General features: G+C 44.3%; 1 protein-coding gene across 3 annotated transcripts in view; it reads left to right on the top strand.

Moving 5' to 3' along the window:
• The first annotated feature begins 296 nt into the window (after window positions 1–296).
• Window positions 297–19,439, top strand: part of kank4 (KN motif and ankyrin repeat domains 4) — a 36,124-nt gene continuing 16,981 nt past the window's right edge. For 2 of the 3 annotated variants that reach the window (XM_029000853.1, XM_029000859.1), the window contains exon 1: window positions 297–1,284. The gene's annotated coding sequence lies outside the window, so the exon portion shown is untranslated. The remainder of the gene's footprint in view (window positions 1,285–19,439) is intronic. The other variant, XM_029000858.1, reaches the window with a different exon arrangement.

Genomic DNA, 19,439 nt, shown 5'->3' with positions numbered 1-19,439 from the left:
TAATGCTTTAAAACATTTTGCCATTTGGAATGGCAAAAACAAAAACGAATTTTTTAGAATTTGGAAACGACTTATCCACATTTCAAAGTATCAATATCATCAACCATTTACCAAAACATTTACTACATCTCAATTTTTTTGTTAAAATGTGTTTATTTCTTAAATAATACCCAATACGTAGCAGACATGCTGCCTTGCTGTGCATTTTTCGTGAACTAATAGATTTTTTTATGTTACTCTTTGTCTTCATTTTACATTAAAAGACATGTGGAATAAGTTCTTTGATTTGCCAGCAGGTGGACATCTTTTCATGTCAGATGGTGATGGTAACAGCCACTGCCATAATAAACTCCGCTTATTCAGATTATGCGGGCTCTTTATCTGAATTTGAATAAAGCCTTTTTCATTTTTTGAACCCTATCGTTAACTGGATGTACCGGCCATGCGGCACGATTTATTAAATAACCAGCCGACCCGTCCTTATAATAAAGTGGCGCTGTTTTCAAGCCGCAGTGGCGGCATTTTGGTACAATGCATCCAGGCCAGGCTGCATCGAGAAGACCCCCGTCTCGAAACGCAGGGTAAGACACAGACAGTCTCGCAGTGCGTGATTGTCGCCTTACAATGCACGCAGGACCGCACTCGTGACCGGGGAACGCGGTATTATTGCACGGTGCCGAATCACACGTGTCTGCACGTCACTGTGTTATCCTGTGTGAGGGAACACACACCCCTTCCCACCAGAAGTAAACAGCCAGCATCTGGGATCTACGTGACCTGTGCAACACGGAGAAATACTGAGACGAGAGGCATGTCCTGAACCCCCCAACCCCCAAACTCTTCTGTGCTGTTTTTCTAATCAGTGCTGCCAATATGTGTTAGAAACACAGGCCACTAACAGTGAGCCGGTGCCAAGCAAACCCACACCACGTGGGCCACGGTACCCCACCCTACATCTCCATCTTTTTGTTTCTGTCTGTAGTGTGAATGTTTTTGCCCCCTCTACTCCATCTTAATCCCCAAGCATTGACTGATGCATGCTGTGTGTGTGTGTGTGTGTGTGTGTGAGAGAGAGAGAGAGAGATCTTCCATTGGACGTGGCTTCGGGGGAAGGGGGTGTGTCCAGGCGCAGTGCTGGTGCTGCTGAGGGCTCCGCCATCGACTCCACGTTCGGCTCCAGATGCTGCTGCCGCTGCCAGGGGGAGTGGGAGAGGAGGACTGGCCACGGCCGCTGTGCGTCGCGTTTAAATGAAGCGCTGTGCGGCAGACAGACAGGGAAACGAGGTAAGAAGTAATGCGCTGCCCTCGCCTCCGTTCCTCTCTTGTGCTTTTTCATGTGCTTCCTTCATCTTCTGGATGGCAGCTCGCCACTCGTCTCGTCTTTCGTTGCCTGCCCCCCCCCCCATCACCACATTTCTCAGGTTCTGCCTGTCCTCTCCTCCTTTTATCTCCTGCATATTTTATTTAATGTGGCTATCTTAAAGACCATTCGGCATTTTAGGGGTGTAGTGGGTATGTTTTAAAAAGAATTGAAACACACAGAGACTCTCCCAGGTGCCTGCATGGTACACTGCAGCATGTCTGCATCTCTCCTTGCTGTGGCCGGGTCCCTGCATTTCACTACATTCCATGTCTACGTACACCACGGTTCTGTTTGCTTGCCACCAGACGGGTCGGATAATGTACCAGCTGGAAAAAATGCCACAGTCATGTGCACCGTCTGATTTCGATCCTCGCTCATTTAAGCCAAGATGCGCTCTGGCAGATCCCTGCTCGGCGGGCATGCTGCAGCAGTCACCTTTTTACCTGACTGCACAGTTCCAGGAGAGAGTGGCCACCCCCACACTGTGGTACAGACATTAAAGACTGGGATCCCTGTTTTGATTTACAAATAGGCCTGTGATCCAGCACTGGCATGAACGGGAGCCTTTCGGATTGTGGGTCTGGTCCCAAATCATCTGCTGCACCCATTAAGAAAGTGTGCATTGAGTGGATTTGATGAGGTGAAGAGCTGGAATTTAATTCTTCAAAGCAGCCAGTCACCTGACATGGTCTCTTTTCCCTCTCGCTGCAGGTTGTTCTGTAGGTGAATGGGACACTTGGGAATTAGGGAGGGGGCTAGAGACACGGCGGAGGGTGGGACACCCCACTGGGGCTCACCCAGGATCAGTGGGCCCTCCGCCGAGACTGTATCTCACACATGGAATGTTCATACACATTTGACTAAACACACCAGACATTCTTTTGCTCACACGTTTATTGAATGTTACCTCTAATTCTTCAGAAATCAATCTGGTTGCATGGTTTACCAGGAACTGGGGTAAAAACCTATTGTATCCAGCCTACCACCCATACATAATATTCATAAACAAGTTCCTTGTGCTGCTTGAACTAAGTTGATTCAGACCTTCACACTGTTTTTACCGCCAGGATTTATTTTTGTAGTCTACATTTCGCACCTTTCAGCCTTTTTGCGAACTGCAAGTGTGAAATGCAGCCCTGATGGCAGGTGGAGCAGGAGGACCTGATAATCTTCTTCAGTGTTGCCAAAGCTTGGTTCCCTCATCCTACCCCATGATGCTTAGTGTTTGTTTTTCCACCAAATTATAATGCAAAGGCATGTACAGATGCATGTGCACTCAGAGCACATCTACATGGGATTATCTCTTGCCGTAATGCCACGTCTGCCTGATTTCAGCTCATTCATTCATTCTTCCCCCACTCTGGACAAGAAGATGAAAAAATACATTTATTAATCTCTTTTTCGTCACGTGGTAAGAAGTAAAACTGTTTGTATACTATGATGAGCTACACGTAATCGAAGCCACGTGTTTCCGAATCCTATTCAGAGCTGTCGGAATAGTCCTATACACATCATGTTTTATTTGTCAGATTTTGCTGCCTCTCGAAGTCTGAGTTCTTTTGAGATCACTTTAGACTGTGATTTAGCCTGAGGACTGGTCATCTCTCAATGTCTCTCTCAGTCAGAGATCCACTACACATCTGCTGGAAGGAAGGAAATGGCCAGTGGAGATATGCGCCTGCCACTATTGTTGCTGCAGGAACAATACAAATATCTCTGTGGAGATTCCCATGGAGACAATATGGAAAGGTGCTTGGATCTTGAAATGTTCCAGAGAAGGGGTATGGTGTATGGGAGCCTGGCTGTAGGGGGAGGCGGTCTGAGGTGCTCCCTTTTCCTGGAATTTTTTCCAGGAGCAGAATGGGAAACAATGGATGAGGTAATTTTGCATGCTGGGGACCGCCCTTCAGAAACCCCAAGACCCCTAACAGCTGAGAAGTGGGGAATAAGACAAGTGGCAGTAAATCAGTGGAACCAGGCCTTTCCCCTACCGGACGTCGGTGGAGCGGCGTTGTCAGTAGAGAAGATGGCTTTTGCCGGCTGACCGGAGCGTGCCACCACTCTCTGGCACAGACACGTCTCTCCGGGTGTGCTGTGCTGGAGTGCGCTGAACGGAGACATTCAGTCTCCCCAGAGAGAGCTGCAGCCAACAGCAAAGTGATCTTATATCTGTTCCATCTATACTGTGCGTACCTTGGCGAGGTATGGCCATTGAGCACATGGAGAATAAGTTAGGATTGTTTTTAAGATACGCTCAGTCAGTCTGAATGGAGCTGATTGTATCACAGTCCGTGGAGACGCACTAGGAGTCTAAGCACCGTTTGCACTCCTGACCTCGGCACGTTCTTGTTCACAGAATTGATGAGACATGTGGAAGCTCTGAAGAAGGTTGATGTGGTGCTGTTGATGTTGAAATGTTCTTGGGATGTGTTTTAGACGCTCCCAAGAGAGCGCTTTCCGTGTAATCCTGATTCTTCCTTGCTGGGAGATTACGCTGGTGACAGACATGCAGGGAGGCATTTGTTTGGGTCTCCAGCTGTCAAGTGATGAAAAAAAGTCTGTGCTGTGAAAATGTGTTAACTCTGCCTGAAGGGAAATATCTAATTCTTCTTTCATCGTCTGCAGCCAGTCTGGACCCAATCATACATATATGTTTGTGTGTAGAAAATTCACAAACATATCAGATACCCCAAACTATTTCAATTCATTTCTTAGAGGTTCAAGAAAAAGTAGAAAAGTTTTGCTTAATTCATTCCCAATCAGTTTATGTAAATACTATTTATACCCTGAAATCTCTTTTTTTCTGTTAAAAAAAAACTATACATATATATATATATATATATATATATATATATATATATGTGTGTGTGTGTGTGTGTGTGTATATATATAAAGCATATATAAAGCTTTTATTTATATATAAATGTATGTATGTGTGTGTGTGTGTGTGCACTTTAGAAAGACAAAAGGCTATACTGGACGAAGTGATATTCCAATATAGATATGGCTGTGTATACCAAAATATTTTCCATGGAATTTAGCAAGCCCCTAGCAATGCTAATTTATATAAATCAAAGGATTTATCTTATCCTACAAAATGAGACAGTAATTTAAATTATCACATTTTTATGAATTCACTTTCCTTTTTCCCAGAAGCTTTAGCCCGCGCTCTCTGTTCTACAGCAGAATGGAGGGGAATATGGCGATTCTCCAGCTGTGCTGAAGCATTCTCTCGATAGGTCTATTTGTGTTTAATAAAAGTTATGTATTTGAGATATTATTAATAACATAACTAATGTGCTCTAATGTGTAGCTTTATATTGTCAAGCAAGGTAGAACGGAATTTTGTTCTTATTGTCACTTGCAGGAGAGGGAAACCTTGTTTTATTTAGATTTTATTTTTTAATTATTGTGCTCATGATACCTCATCTCTATAAATAAATATACTTTTTATATAACTTTTTTGGAGGGGCCAATGTATCTGTACATCCCTTTCTGATTGACTGTTGGTCACAAAAGCCCGTATTATCATATTATAAATGATATAGCCGATACAACTGGCTGTGACATGACTGTTTCCCAGTTTATTCTGGTCACTGGAGGCTTTGCACCGTGTGATCTTCCATCAGAGTGTTGGTGTTTATGTTCGAGTCACAAACTAAAACCGTGAAACCCAAAGTGCTCCGCCAGCTAGCGCTCATACAGCAGTTTGCATGAATTTTAGAACAGGTGACTTGCTGTCTAATGAAAACTTTATGACCTCGCCCTCTGCTCGTGCCGGTGAGGGGTAGCACGTTATTGCCCCCTCCCTCTCGCACCTCTGCACTGACCCGAGACTCATTTTTACACCTCAGCTTGGCGAGAGTGCAGCCGACCCTGTGCTGACGAGTCTGCGAGGCTTGGGTGGGCGTAACGTTAACCCAAAACTCAATGTTCTGGGGTTCGATCCAAAGTCTCCAGTAGAGCCTGGAAACGCAGAGAACCTCCGCAGTATATCAGAATATCAGGTTCTGTGTGAATGAGTGTGGGCTGAGCTTGAAAGGCTTGCAGGTGTGTTTTTGCTTAAGCACTGGTTTCATTTGCACAATCCTTTGTGTGTTTTGTGGACACTTTAAATCACTGACAAATCATTTTTTTTAAATTAAACCGTTGACTGGAGGAACTCTTTTGTCTGTGGATTTTTAGGTGCATTGGCATGAATCCATCCGTTCCTTTAAAGGCATGTGATTGGGTTGGATGACATTCCTATGCAGTTTTCCAAAGTCCTCATTAACTGGGCATGAGCTTCACTGAAGACTAGACCAATGGTATGAAAATTTGTTAAATGCCATGATAAGTAATTTAACAAATAAGTCATAATATGTTAAGTCACCACATCCAAGACACATTAAACACATATGGGACATTTTGGGAAGCTGTTCTGGAGAATATGCCAGAATGGATATTTTATATATTTGTGTGTGGGCATGTGTGTTTTTATGAATACATGATGTTACTGGATGCCACCATTCAACAGGGTTTGTAATAAAAAAATGTTTATGTGCGCAATGACGTTGAGCTAACTGGAATCTAGGCTCTACTGAGGTGTTAACATTCACTAGACAAATTGCACACTGAATAGTGAGCACTCAGTTCCCTACCACAAGGAATACAAATTCAGAAGAATCTTTCGTATAAAAACATAACAAAGGTTCTTTGAGAATATGTGTATGTGTGTGGGGGAGGGGGAGGGGGGTACAAATGGCACACATAGTTCCGGGATGCCAGGGCTGTGAGAGAATGGGGAGAAGAGGCGTTGGCGTTCTCCTCTCCCTCCTCTTTATTCGTTTATTCATCAAAATGTAGGCCTGTCACAAAAATGTAAGTATAAAAAAAAAAGAAATAAAGGTTTTTATTCCTGGCTGCGTACCACCTCCCATCTCTCTGTGTGTCTCTTTCTCTCTCGCTCTCTGTCTGTGAAATGATAGCATTTGTTGAATCTGATATGATTGCTCACATGCTGCATGTATGAACGATGGGGGCAGGAGGCGCAGTGACCGATCCGCCTGTTGTCTCACGTTTTTATCAGTGTCAGCAGTCTCATGCTGACTGCAGCTCCAGCCCTTGGCAGACGGGCCATTTCCTGGCTGGGCTGGATCTTTCATAATGAAAATCTATTATTGAGTGTAGATATGTAGAGTAGTATAAGTAGAGCTGGAGAGCTTCCCACTGATTTCAGATTGTATTTTAACAAATATATGACTACATGGTGTCAAAGAGGACTTGCCTTGTTCATCATTTGTATCTTGGAAACCAGCCATTTTTTTTGTTGAGTGTAAATATTTCTGAACTAAATGATGAGTAGCCCATTTGGATGATTGACAGCTATACTTCTAGCACAGTTTCCTTTCCTTTCTACTCCATTTCCCTCTGTTCTCTACAACCCTAAAGGCTTTTGTGCACAGGGTTATGTCACTGAAGATCATAAACGTGATCTCTGCTGTAGACCATGAGAGCAACAATCCGGTTTTCTGGGCTTTAGGTCAAGCGTTCTGGTGGGTGACCTAGTGAATCTTATTCTGCATGTGGAAAATATAGCCCACTGTATTCAGAGGCCAATAAAGACCCTCATTTTGTACCACTAAAGTGGTAGAAATTGGTCTTAAGAGTTTAAATTTTATAGCATTTGTACTTATTAGGTTAAGTCTAATGCTCATTTCATTAACAGCTGCTGTTGAATGTTCATTAAAGACAAGAAGCAATAATGCTTCTCAGTTTTTATGCTCTACATTTCAGCCTCGCAGACACACCAACCTATTAAATCTTCATCATGCCTGTGGTGTAACTGGATGCACAAAACCCTGAAAATAAATCCGGATCCAATTTGAAGCGGTTCAAAGCTTTCGACCCTATCGCACCTAAGTCTGTTTCAGTATTCAAGTCTGTCCATGTTCCATTTTTGTTGTGTTTTTTATGATAATGCAAGGTGTTGGAAAACATGGCGCATTGCAAATTATGTAACATCTGAGTCAGGAATCCAGATTTCCGTATGAATATTGCATGTTCATGAGCTGTTATCCGATTTTTCTTCAATGGATACCTTGGTTTGCTATTTGTCTGGGGACGTGAATGCAGAATTGGTTTGTTGACTAGCCATTTATCTAATGGCAGTTTGATATCTCTTGCCTTCTGCTGCAATATTTTCTTATTGCAGAGGATTTCAGATTTCCTTTAATCCTCCAACAAAAGAGTTCCTTTAAGATCTTCAGAAGTTACTAAAAAGTAACTTCTCTTCTCCTTTTCTCAGTACCTGCCTGTCTGGCCCTTTCAGATCTTCAAAAGTCTTGTTGATGTACTGAGTGTAGAGGAAACAGTTGTAAGGGAACAGGTATCAGTCAGACTGCGACCCCAAAAACGGACCAGTCACTCCAAAGGAGCTTTTTTAAAAATGGTGGTTTGAGTGTGGTTCATGCAAATGTGTATGTAACTTACCAGTGGGCCTTTCTGATTATTTTAGGGTGGCATGAGTGGGTCTCAGTCTAATGGAAAGTGTGGTCTGTCGTTTGAAGCAGTGACATGTCACCTGTCATTCCACCTGTTTATTATCCATTGCACATCCCATGGTCACACTGCAATAGACATTTATGTTTTGATGGCTCATTTTTCAGTCTTTCAGTCAAACTATAAAGAGATGTATTTTGTTTTACCAAGACAGTCGCACATGGCGTAGTCCCCTGAGTCTCGCTCACTCACTTTCCAAAACTGCTTAGTCGTACTCAGCGTCACAAACTGCCACGCCACCGGGTGGCATCTCCCCTGAGTCTAATCCAGATTAATTCAAATTTAGTGGAGAAATAATTTTTACCAGTGATGTTATTAGTCATGCTTCTCAGATCATGGGTCTATACGCAATATTAGCACGGGATATATAGGAAATGCAGTAATATGCCCATGGAAGGACTGTTGTAAGGTTTCAAAGGCATAACCTTTCAAATTAGGTATGATGAAGAACTGGTAACCAGAGTTGCGTTTAAAAATATATGGTCAGACTAAGTATTTCATTTGATCATTAGGGACTGTTCTGCTGAAGATGATGCTCTGCAGCAACAGAGGAGATAGTTGTGTCATTGTGGTAAAACCCTTTTAAATGACATGGCCACACTTTATGTCACACCATCCCAGAGGATTAATGGGCTGGGACAGCGGCTAAGATTGATTAGAAACCAAATCCAACCCAGTAACCTTGCATGATTAGAGGCATGTGGCTCAAGCCAACACGTCCATGGACTTCCACTAATCTGGCCTCGGTGAGTGAAGAGCTGAACTTCTCCCCCCTTCAGTATCCATATGGTACTGATATTTATTCCTAGAGAAGAACCATGGGAATATATCAGTTTTTTTTTTTCGTCCTCAGAAAGCTCAAAATAGAAGCTGATAGAATAGGAGCTGAGTAGTATTCCCATGACCGTCAGCAGGAAAACACTAAGCTCTGTGGCTGTTACATTTTGGCTCCGATTCTGGGAACAGTTAAGTGCAGCACCGCTGTCCCCGGCCCATTTCGGAGCCAGTGAATGAAAAGAAGCAGAGCGGGAGAGTCTCCACTCCTCCCCAAGTCACTGACAAATGGAAATATACTTGATGCTTTGTTGGTCTAATGTCGTGTCTGCAGGGTAGATTGGCACCAGAACTACATATGCTGCATGAAACTGAAATTTAAGTGACATATATATTAAGCGGCATGTTGCTTGCAACTGCTTCATTTGGCTCAAAAAGAGGATCAGGATGTCACAGTTCTCAAGGGTTTAGCACTGTTACTTAATAGTCCATTTGTTCTGAAAACAAGGGATTATTGAATTTATTTTGCTCCACAGTGTACATTGAGCAACGCTTGACCACACTGCTAATCTCTCCTTCTGTCACTTCCAGAGCATTATATGATTTTTCAGCAGCTCGGGGCCATCGGGGCCTTCGTTGTCATTGGTGAATGGCGGGAAGAAGGGATGAATAGTGTGTTTTTACTTACATCTTTTGAAATGAATATCTTACGGCAAAGGGCCCAGGTTTCACTTAGGCCTTCATCTTAGATCAGACGGATGTGGACCTGAACACAGAGACACACGCTTAAATTAAAGTGAAGTGATTGTCACTTGTGTCACAGCAAACGGTGCACACAGTGAAATTTGTCCTCTGCATTTAACCATCACCCTGTGTGAGCAGTGGGCAGCCATGATAGGTGCCCAGGGAGCAGTGTGTGGGGACGGGGCTTTGCTCAGTGGCACCTCAGGCACCTTGGCGGATCGGGATTCGAACCGTCAACCTTATGATTACGGAGCAGCTTCCTTAACCGCTAGGCCACCACTGCCCACTGCTATTCAGGCCCGCTGAACAACATGTTACTGTGCACATTTACTAAAAGACACCAAAGATGGCTTTTATTTAAATGGATACCGAGATTTATGCGTTGTACGAACGTTTCACAATGCTAGTCTGTATTTGTCCTGGCCGACCGGGGGCATTCGCTGGTTAACAAAATACTGAGATTTTTAGGAGATTTTGTGGGTCACTTCAGGCTCAGTTTCAGACATGGTAAATCATGTCGAATTCAGCCTCTTGATGTTTGGCTGCTGTGAGGAATGCTCTGGTTGCGCTCTGGTTGTAGTTGACCTCTCTGGTCTGAAACGATGGTGTCCCTGCTGAGCAGTCTGAGGGCTCCAGACTGACCGTAAAACCCAGTATAGATTATAGTTATCTGACTCTGTATTTCTGGGTGTAATGATAAGTATAAATAAGCATTTATTTCTTTCATGTGTGAACACAATACGTTCAGCGAGTTATTCTGTTAAAATAATGTAGCTGGGAGCCAATGACTCTGCTGAGGTAGAAAAAGACAAACTACTCCAAAGTCTGACTATTCCTTTCTTTAGAAAGTAATTATAGCTCAGAAGAAGCCACAGTGACCTTCACAGAAGAAGCATAAACGTAAATTTCATAGCTAGGTAGACTTGTGTGTTTGTGAGATTGGTGGATGCGAGGGAAAAAGCCACACAGTTCTGGCTCTGCTTTCTTCATTCAGTCCTTTAATCCAGCTGTAGGGAGGTAACGTAGTCTGGAGCAGGAACTGGTTGGATAGGAGAAGGTGAGAAGAGGTGGGGCGAGGTCAGGAGAAGCCGAAATGGAACTGGATCCCACAATCCTCAGAGACTTTAGTGTCTGTCTTTGACCTTGGCATCCCTCCCTCCAGTTCTGTCTTCCCAAGTTGTAAATTTGATATCACTTCTCACAATATAGCAGCCAACTCCTCTCTGGTGCATCTCCATGTGTCTGCTGTGTTCATATTTCTAGTCCCACTGCTAAATGGACATGCTTTGCTACTTCTCTTCCTTTTTATAAATCTGCCCAGCCCATAGCTATCTGTCGGGTCAGCATTAAATAGCAATTGTTCCCATGTTTGAGTATAATGTGGGCATTGTCTCCCTTTATTCCCATGGTTCTTCAAGCAGAATGTTGTTCCAGTTAATCTTCTGATTGCATATAAAGATGGGCAGTGTGTTGGACAGACAGACATATGGGGCCTGATTATAGGGGGGCGTGGCACCATTGCGCTCATGTAATGCTCTTTCCTAATGCCTTCATACTTGCAGAAATAAGCCAATACCAATAAGAAAGGACTGTTTTCTAGTTAGCTGTATGTTGGAGAAGAGGAACTACCGACCCAGGAGCCAATTTCTTACTTACAGAAGATATCTGTTCATATTTTTTATACATGTTTAAAATGGGAGGAGCCCATAGTGATGACAAGCTTGGCACAGGATGCAATCACATCCCTTCCTCCTTTGATTAACAGTTTTAGTTCCCATGTCTCGCCATCCTTGCGATGTCATCATTATCAGCATCTTAATTCTAGCATTCTAATTGAAGGACTAGTAAATGGGACATTCTCAAATAATCACCACACTGCCCATTTATATAGCACATTCAAAATATCCCCATGGGTTCAAAACTCACTCACTCTGTCACTTTTCCATAACTGCAGAATCCAGAACTGGGTCGCGGCTGCCAGAGCCTGTCCTGGGACACTGGGCGGAGGCCAAGGTGCTAGCCCACCACTGGGAACACACACCAGTCATTCCCGCATTCAAACCTATTGCCATTTTAAAGTCCACCTAGTGTGCCTGCCTTTGGGTGGTGGCAGGAAACACGTGGAGTTACACAAATCTATAAAATGTAACAAAATAAGTTATTTTTCTCCCACCGTACTTGCCTCTGTCAGTTTCATCTTGTCTCCTGTAACTCATCAGTGATTCATTTACAACGTTAAAATTTGTCCTTCAAAACGCTAAACAACAAGCAAGACATGCTACTGTACACACATCTCTTGTGTATAGTAAGAACAACTGGCTGCCATTCATGTGTAACTATTCAAGGTGTGTTCAACCTACCTAGTACAAAAATATAGCACTCTGTTCTTATTTTGTACATATTTTACATGTGTACTTGGGGTGTACGTGGTATTACATTTAGTCACTTAATACTGTAGACATATGTATGAAGGATACATAAGACAGAATAAGGTGTGCAGGGAACTAAACTAAATGGTGTGCAGATGTCAGATGCAATCTGAAAAATAATTCTGGACTTTTGAAAATGTAGATTATGTGGGAACTATGATTAAGGAGCAATTTTTTTAGCAACTAAAAACAGCTTAACACAGTATTTCCCTTTAAATCACTACGTTTATACAGCAGTCAATGGCTGTTCATTAAACATGGAGCTCGGTATCGTTATCAGTGTGCAGTATGTTGCAGTTGCCAAGCAAAGTCAGATCTTCAGATTCCACTGGAGGCGTTTATTTGCCGAGCTGTCATGAGCAGCTGTGCTCAGCTCTGCCGATGGACCAATGATTGCATTAGTGAGCGATGAGACCCCTTCTCCCCAGATCAGAACTCCTCGCCGGCTGCTGTCATTAAGATCTGAGGCTGGCCGAGATTCACTGTTGTAGGCACTCAGCTTTGGAAAGAAAAAGCAAAGCGTGAGATAAAAAAGAATGAGAGCAGATCAAAGAAACACCACCGTCCCCCTGCCAGGAGAGCACAGGAAGCCAAAGCCAGAGGGTCATGCATATGGGTCAGATATGGAGAGAAGAGGAGGAGGTGGAGGTGGGGTTCGAGGGCCAATATGTCTTCAACTCTGGAGCCAATTTTTTTTTTATCACTTTAAAAGCACAAAGTATTTTTAACTGAGAAGATGCAGATGCTCTTTGCAATGTGCAGTCCAAACACACACACACCCCAAACAATTCCCACCAAGGCACACCACATGAGACCAGTTCACTTGTATAGCAGGAGACCTCTGACCAGTGATGGCTGTCGCTAATACGACCTTGTGATCTTATCGCCAAAGTGAAGTATTGAGATTGCTCTGCCAGGGCTGTGCTTCTTATCACTCGTCTGCTTTCAGTGCCAAAACAGGCAGTTCCTTTGGCCTGGTTTAAACTGGCGGGTATTTACAGACACGTTCATGTGTTTGGGTGTGTTTTTTACTTATTTCCTTATTCACTTTCTTTGCAGTTGTGTATGTTGTGTGTGAGAGATTTTTACCAATCTGAGCATATATCCACTATACTGGTACCCTGTAAAGCAGGTTATGTAATTTGCCGATCTTCTTGCTCGATCAGAGTGATTGCTGAATATTGCCGTTTAGATGGCAGTGACTAATTACTAAGCTCCCTGCTAAACAGGCCAGCCTGGTAGAGATGTGCATGTTCACATCTGCTGCAACCCTCATGCAACTGCACCATCTTCAGTGTCACCTGACCAGATGTTGTGCAGCTATGAAAACATGACAGATTCCCCGTCATTATTTTTTTATAATTTATTGATCAAATGACTAACATCATTGGATATAACACTCTGTACAAATTCCCTTGCTTTCCCCATGGTTGTTTAGTGGATTTCAGAATTTTAGGTAGGAGCTTAAACTTTGTGTGTGTGTGTGTGTGTGTGTTGATTTGCACGTATGCTTTGGATGATTGATTTTGATTTGAAAGGTATTCATGAGGGTAAACACACTTCTCTTTGACAGATGGCCTAGGGGATTTAGCCTCTCTGTCAACTCATATTTGTAGGTCAAATAATCAGGATGCTCATGAATCAGCTTGCCGGTTGCTACAGACAACTGTAAAAAAAAATGTTGCAAATAATTAGTTAATCATGAATTGGGGTTTCTTTGAATACCTTTATTTCTTTTCAAGATTAGATTCTCTTCACTTTTAGTGAGATGAAAGTGAAGTGATTGTCATTGTGATACACAGCAGCACAGCACATGGTGACGAAATGTGTCCTCTGCATTTAACCATCACCCTTGGTGAGCAGTGGGCAACTATGACAGGCGCCCGGGGAGCAGTGTGTGGGGACGGTGCTTTGCTCAGTGGATGCAATTGGATGCTTTATATGGCCCAGACAATTTTTTGTACAGTATGCTGCTACAAAATAGAACAATTCACTCTATACAGTACACTTGGTGCTGACAAAGTCACTCCACACCAGTTATTATGTGTGTGTGTGACAGTGAAATAGCATGACTGTAGCAACTTGTCATGGCTTCCCGAGTGTTAATGTTGGTCACTCATCTGTCTGCACATGTTCATTGCTGTGTTGGCGGCTCTGTGCAGTTGTGGGTGTCAGACTGATAACATGTCAGAGGGTCTTGGGGACATGTTCCTATACCCTGCCTGAGGTCTGACAGCTGAAGGACATGTGTACATTACAGTATGGTTCTTAATGTGTGTGATCAATGTTGGACACAATTATTCTAAGTTTAAACTCAAGTGAATTTTAGGGGTTCTGACACATCACAGCAGAAAGCTGTCTATTATGGTTATGGTATTGTGGTATGCCAGGATTTTTTTTAGAAATAAATAAAGTAGTGAAAAAGTAGTTTAAATTGTAATGTGAGTACAGAAAAGAATGGAAAAGACGTTGACTGATCCAAGCACAGCAAACGTCTTTCCACAGCTTAATAACGGCATTGTGAGAGTCAATTAGTTTTGAATTGTGTTGAGAAATCCATTCAGAATAAAAAAAAAAATTAAATATACATTCCGGTCACAGTTCATTTCCAGTTTCGCTCAAACTGTGTGCCTGCATGTGTGGTCATGATTTTATCTACTGCAACTTGAGTGTGTCTGCCATGATGGATTCTCTAGCTTTGGATCAGGAAGGAAGCAGGAATCTGAAAAAAGAAACCAAAGGACAAGGGAAAGACACGAGGCCAGGAGAAAGGAAGGAGTAAATATGTGTGTGTGTGTGTTTGTGTGTGTGAGAGAGAGAGAGAGAGAGATTTTCTTTCCAGTTGAAACACTGTCGCATTTGTGTGTCAGTGGAGAGTATTCCTGTCTGTGTCATGGTTTCCCCGGCAACACATTGTCCTCCATTTCTGCGGCGTGCACAGCATCACGGATAAACAGGCGTGGCCATCTTCATCTAATAGCAGCCAGAGGACCTCCTATTCCACCTTGTCTGAGCATAGCCTCCCACAGGCCTCGAGCCTATATTTAGCAAGCTACACTAACACCACTAGGCCTAGGGTCCGGTGCGCACGCGACTGGAAATCAATAAGAGAGGGATGAGCAGGCATCACACGGCTCCCAGAATTCCGGCCTTACAGTGTTTAGCCCCTCCACCCAAAATCAAGACATATAAATCATGTTGCTTTGCTGCTGTAACGTCTCTAGTGGGATCCTCAGCAAGATAAACAGGCAAAAATGAGCTGTTTTGTTTTGCCCTCACAACCGGACCATCATTATCAATAATAAGCTCCACTCCCAGGAGAGCAATTGCAATAAAGACTTTTTGGAAGTTTCTGTTTGGTTTCTGCTTAAAATCAGACCACACAAACAACACAAATTCCCAGATGGCTGATAAATGCTGATCTGTTCTGTGTGTCCGGAAAGCCGCTTCCTTTCTGAAGCATGCAGCTGCGCTAATGCAACACCGACCATTAAGCTTCTGCCAAATGTAAACTAAACCACTGTGCATACTGCAGCTCCTTATGAATAATCTGCAGCGTTGGCCTCTGATTTCAATTTTTGCTTTTCAAAATAATGATATATTATGAATTTATATTGGATCGATGTTAGTGTAGAATTTTATAGGACCCAGTGGAGCTGCATCATTGGCGGATTATTTTCATTTTAATTATTTTAAGTCTCGTTGGCGTTTGTCACTCTTGAAATTCAAATACTCTTAAACCCTCTCACTTACTCTCTCACCCACTATCCTTAACCGCTTAGTCCTGTTACTCAGGGTCATGGCTGCCGGAGCCGATCCCGGGGCGCAGGACCGGGACTCGCCCCGAACACACACCATTCACTTGCATACCCACGCCTGGGGACAGTTCGGAGTACGCCATTTCTCCTGTCACAAGATGTTGGGTCTTTTTGGGGTTAACCTCCTGCCCACCCAACATGTCTGTGCACTGTCTATGCTTGAGAAGGACATTTTTCGGGAAAGGAGCATCACCCTGTCCTGTCTCATCTGCTGTGAGGAGAGAGGGAACGTTGCTCTCCTGCCTACCGCTTATTTCCACACGTGGCCCTGGCGAGGTGCCCTAGCGATTATTGAGCGTCGAGGCAATCTTGTCAGCCGCAGAGAAGAAAGTAGCCTGTGGGCAAAGATGCGGAATATGCACCCCACCCCCACCCACAACCCCACAATTCTCGCTGGTAATATAGACCGTCCCCTTTATGTTTGAGCTACAGAGGACTGCAATCAAGGGAAGAATCAAAACCATCGACCCGGCTGCCTGCTTTCTTGCTGTTATGTACATCCCGCGTCATGCTCCGAACCCCTCTGTGCCTCGTCTCTGTCATTTTCTCTTTTAACCCTGACAGGGCGACTCTGAAACCACTTTACCGGGGGGGGCTGAGCGCAGATTGGATTTTTCACCCTCCCATTTTCCTTGGAGGACGGCTGGGACTATGGAAGATGGGCCGGAGGAGAATGGTAGCGAGGGAAGAGTGTGGGAGGTGATGCCCACATCCGTCTGGCAGCACAGCAACGACATGGGGCAAACTCTTATGTAACATTCGTCTTTCCCACATCAGTGGGTTTACAGGCAACAAAAGCAAAACACGTTTGGCTTGTGTTAATATCAGGAACTACAATATTGTCGAGCTTCTAGAGAAGAAAATGGGTGTATTGCAATAAATTGTCTGCACGGCTTGAAAGACTCGTTCTGTGTTTCGTTCCCAGCATACTTTTTGCTTCTTTTACACTGTCGATCCCAATACCATTACTCTCCGCAAAATCAGTCTTGATATAATGCAAACCAGCAGACTCCCGGCTCTAGAACGTTCCAGACTGGCATTGCTCATGTTACTCATTGTCTGGATGCGGTCGGCTCTCCACAGATGGTTGACTTTTGGCTCTTTCTCCCTCACCCCGCTCCCCGCCTCGCTGTACAGTTAAGCAAGTTCACATTTTTCCACTGGCCTCTCCGAGGAGAGGTAACATTTTCAGCATAAACACACTTTCCCCTCGCCTGAGGGCCTTATCAGCCTCTCACACTCCCCCTCTTCCTCAGGATGTCGGTTAAGGGTACGGCACCATTGCACGATCACACCCTCAACTCCCTCCTCAGCTGCCTCGCCCCCCTCTCTATCTTCTCGTTTTTCCAAATCCCTTCTTCCTTTCCGAAAGCTTAAATGCCGCTTTCTCTTCTGGTGTCTCGTGGCATGTGCAGTCATCCATCTCTTCCCGAGTGACACTCGATCCGAGCCTGTTACTTTATCACCCGAAGCCTAAGCATCAATCAGACGTCAGGTTCCCATATGAAAACGTATATGCGGCCGATTAAAAGTGAGCGCTGGCATTCTGTTGCGTGGCGGGGACGGCGTGGCCTGATGAGTAAAGCTCTGCCTCAGTGTAATTTACAGCCCGGGGCGATCCAACGACTCTGCTGATGATTGCGTTTCAAAGTCGGCGAGGGCTGCCTGCGGGGCCAAGTGTTGTTAGCACATTAGTCAGTCCTATAGGTAACGGAAGATAGCACGTTAAGAGGACTGGCCCCCAACCAGCGGCTTCACTTCAGGAGCTGACAGCTCAGTCACACGATGTTTCATGGTATTTTTTTCTAGCAGTAAAAGATACAAAAGGCAACATGAGCATCAGTCACACAACGTTAAATAACTACCTAATCCACCATAGGGTCCCAAAGCATTGTAGTCCCTACAAAGGTGTCCCTACATCCCGGGTGTCCCAACAGCCCAGCACACCTCACGGCAAGGCGCCAGTCCACTGCAAGGAGCGCACACACACACACACACACACAGACCACTGACTCACAAGCTCACACCTACGGAAAAATCAGTCAGTAGTGTGCATGTGTTTGGACAGTGGGAGGAAACCGGAGAACCTGGGGGAAACCCATGTTGCTTGTTGAGAGCATGCAAACTCCACATCACTAACTACGTTGATTCCTTTGACAGGCAGAGACCCAAAAAAGAACTTTATTCTTCTTCTAGTGTGTCAATAACATGACTGACATAACTATTAGACTGCATTGTTTCTCATGATGAAAATTAACTTAATAGATCCACAGAATGGCTTCAGTCAGCTTAGCCCATCAGTGTAGCGGCTTAAGCAGCTCTGTCCCATCCAATATCCCCTCACAGCACATCAAACACTTCTCACCTAGCCTGTGACGGCCAGGAGGATGAAGCAGAGGATACGGCAGAAGCCCAGATCACTGGCCAGATTTCAGACATTCCAGTTCCCACATCTACCAAAATCTGCGAGCATTATCATTCTCGACCTGGGAGTTGGTAAAGAGACACCGGGAAAAAGAATGAAAAGCAGACATTCCTTACTGTGCAAATCTGATAAAACGTGTGGATTCCTATATATGGTATGAAGTTGGTCGCTGGACGGCAGCGGAGGCGTTTGCTGGATCTGTCTGACGGGCCTCGGGGGGAGGCGAGTGTAGTCTGCACACATCCGCCGCACTGGGCCGCATATTTACAGGCGCCGCTTTGCCAGTTAAAACATTTTTAGGCCATTTGTATTCACAATAGCAGGATCCCAGCATGCAGTGTCTCACACTCTGGTTCTATTTGCAGGTTTTTATGAGATTTTCGGTCCTTCTGTGAGGTCACAGCACTGATGGATCTGTGCGATGAAATAGAACAACAGTGTTTTAGGCAGACTGTTAATTTACACTCATGTGCTATTGTACAGTAAAGTAAAGTGAAGTGATTGTCACATGTGATACACAGCACACAGTGCACACAGTGAAATTTGTCCTCTGCATTTAACCCATCACCCTGAGTGAGCAGTGGGCAGCCAAGGTGCCCGGGGAGCAGTGTGTGGGGACGGTACTTTGCTCAGTGGCACCTCAGTGGCACCTTGGCAGATCGGGATTCGATCCGGCAACCTTCTGATTACGGGGCCTCTTCCTTAACCGCTAGGCCACCACTGCCCCGCCACTGAGTATTGTATTGTAGTGTTAGATAGCCAGTCCATACATGAGAAAATAGGCTATGAGTAACACCATTCTAACCGTGGACTGACACCAGACTATGTAAAAATTAAGTATTGAGGCTTCATCATTTCCATGTGTTCTGTAACATCACTTCAACACTTCACACATCATGCTGGCACCAATTCCAGTGCAGATGGATATTAAAGCAGATGATACAATACCAAGAAATGTGTAATTTTTAGAACCAGGAATCATGTTTTGTACCTGAACCATGGCCTCTACCAAGCCAGACATGCATATTGATCAGTGCTGTCATTAAAACATTTGTAATTCTTGGCAAAAAGGCAGAAGGAAAAAGGCGAGCACAAAAAAAAAAGGGAAAACCACAATGATGAGCCGGCGAGGATTCAACATGGCCGCCGAATGTTTATAGAGGAAGCCGATCTCTTCCTCATCTGCTTCCGGGCAGTCGGCCTCTCGGACGTTTGGTGTAACGGGAACTGTGACACTGGTGGCTAAATCCAAATTATAATGGAACTGGGGTTTTGATGCATTATGAGGCCTTTGTTTTGATGCTTGGCCAACGGTTAAGGCTGTGGTGTAGCATGTGTGTGGTTTC

This window comes from Denticeps clupeoides, chromosome 13 (assembly GCF_900700375.1).
Source record: "Denticeps clupeoides chromosome 13, fDenClu1.1, whole genome shotgun sequence".
Lineage (NCBI taxonomy): Eukaryota > Metazoa > Chordata > Actinopteri > Clupeiformes > Denticipitidae > Denticeps > Denticeps clupeoides.
This window is presented reverse-complemented; position numbering and strand designations above follow the sequence as displayed.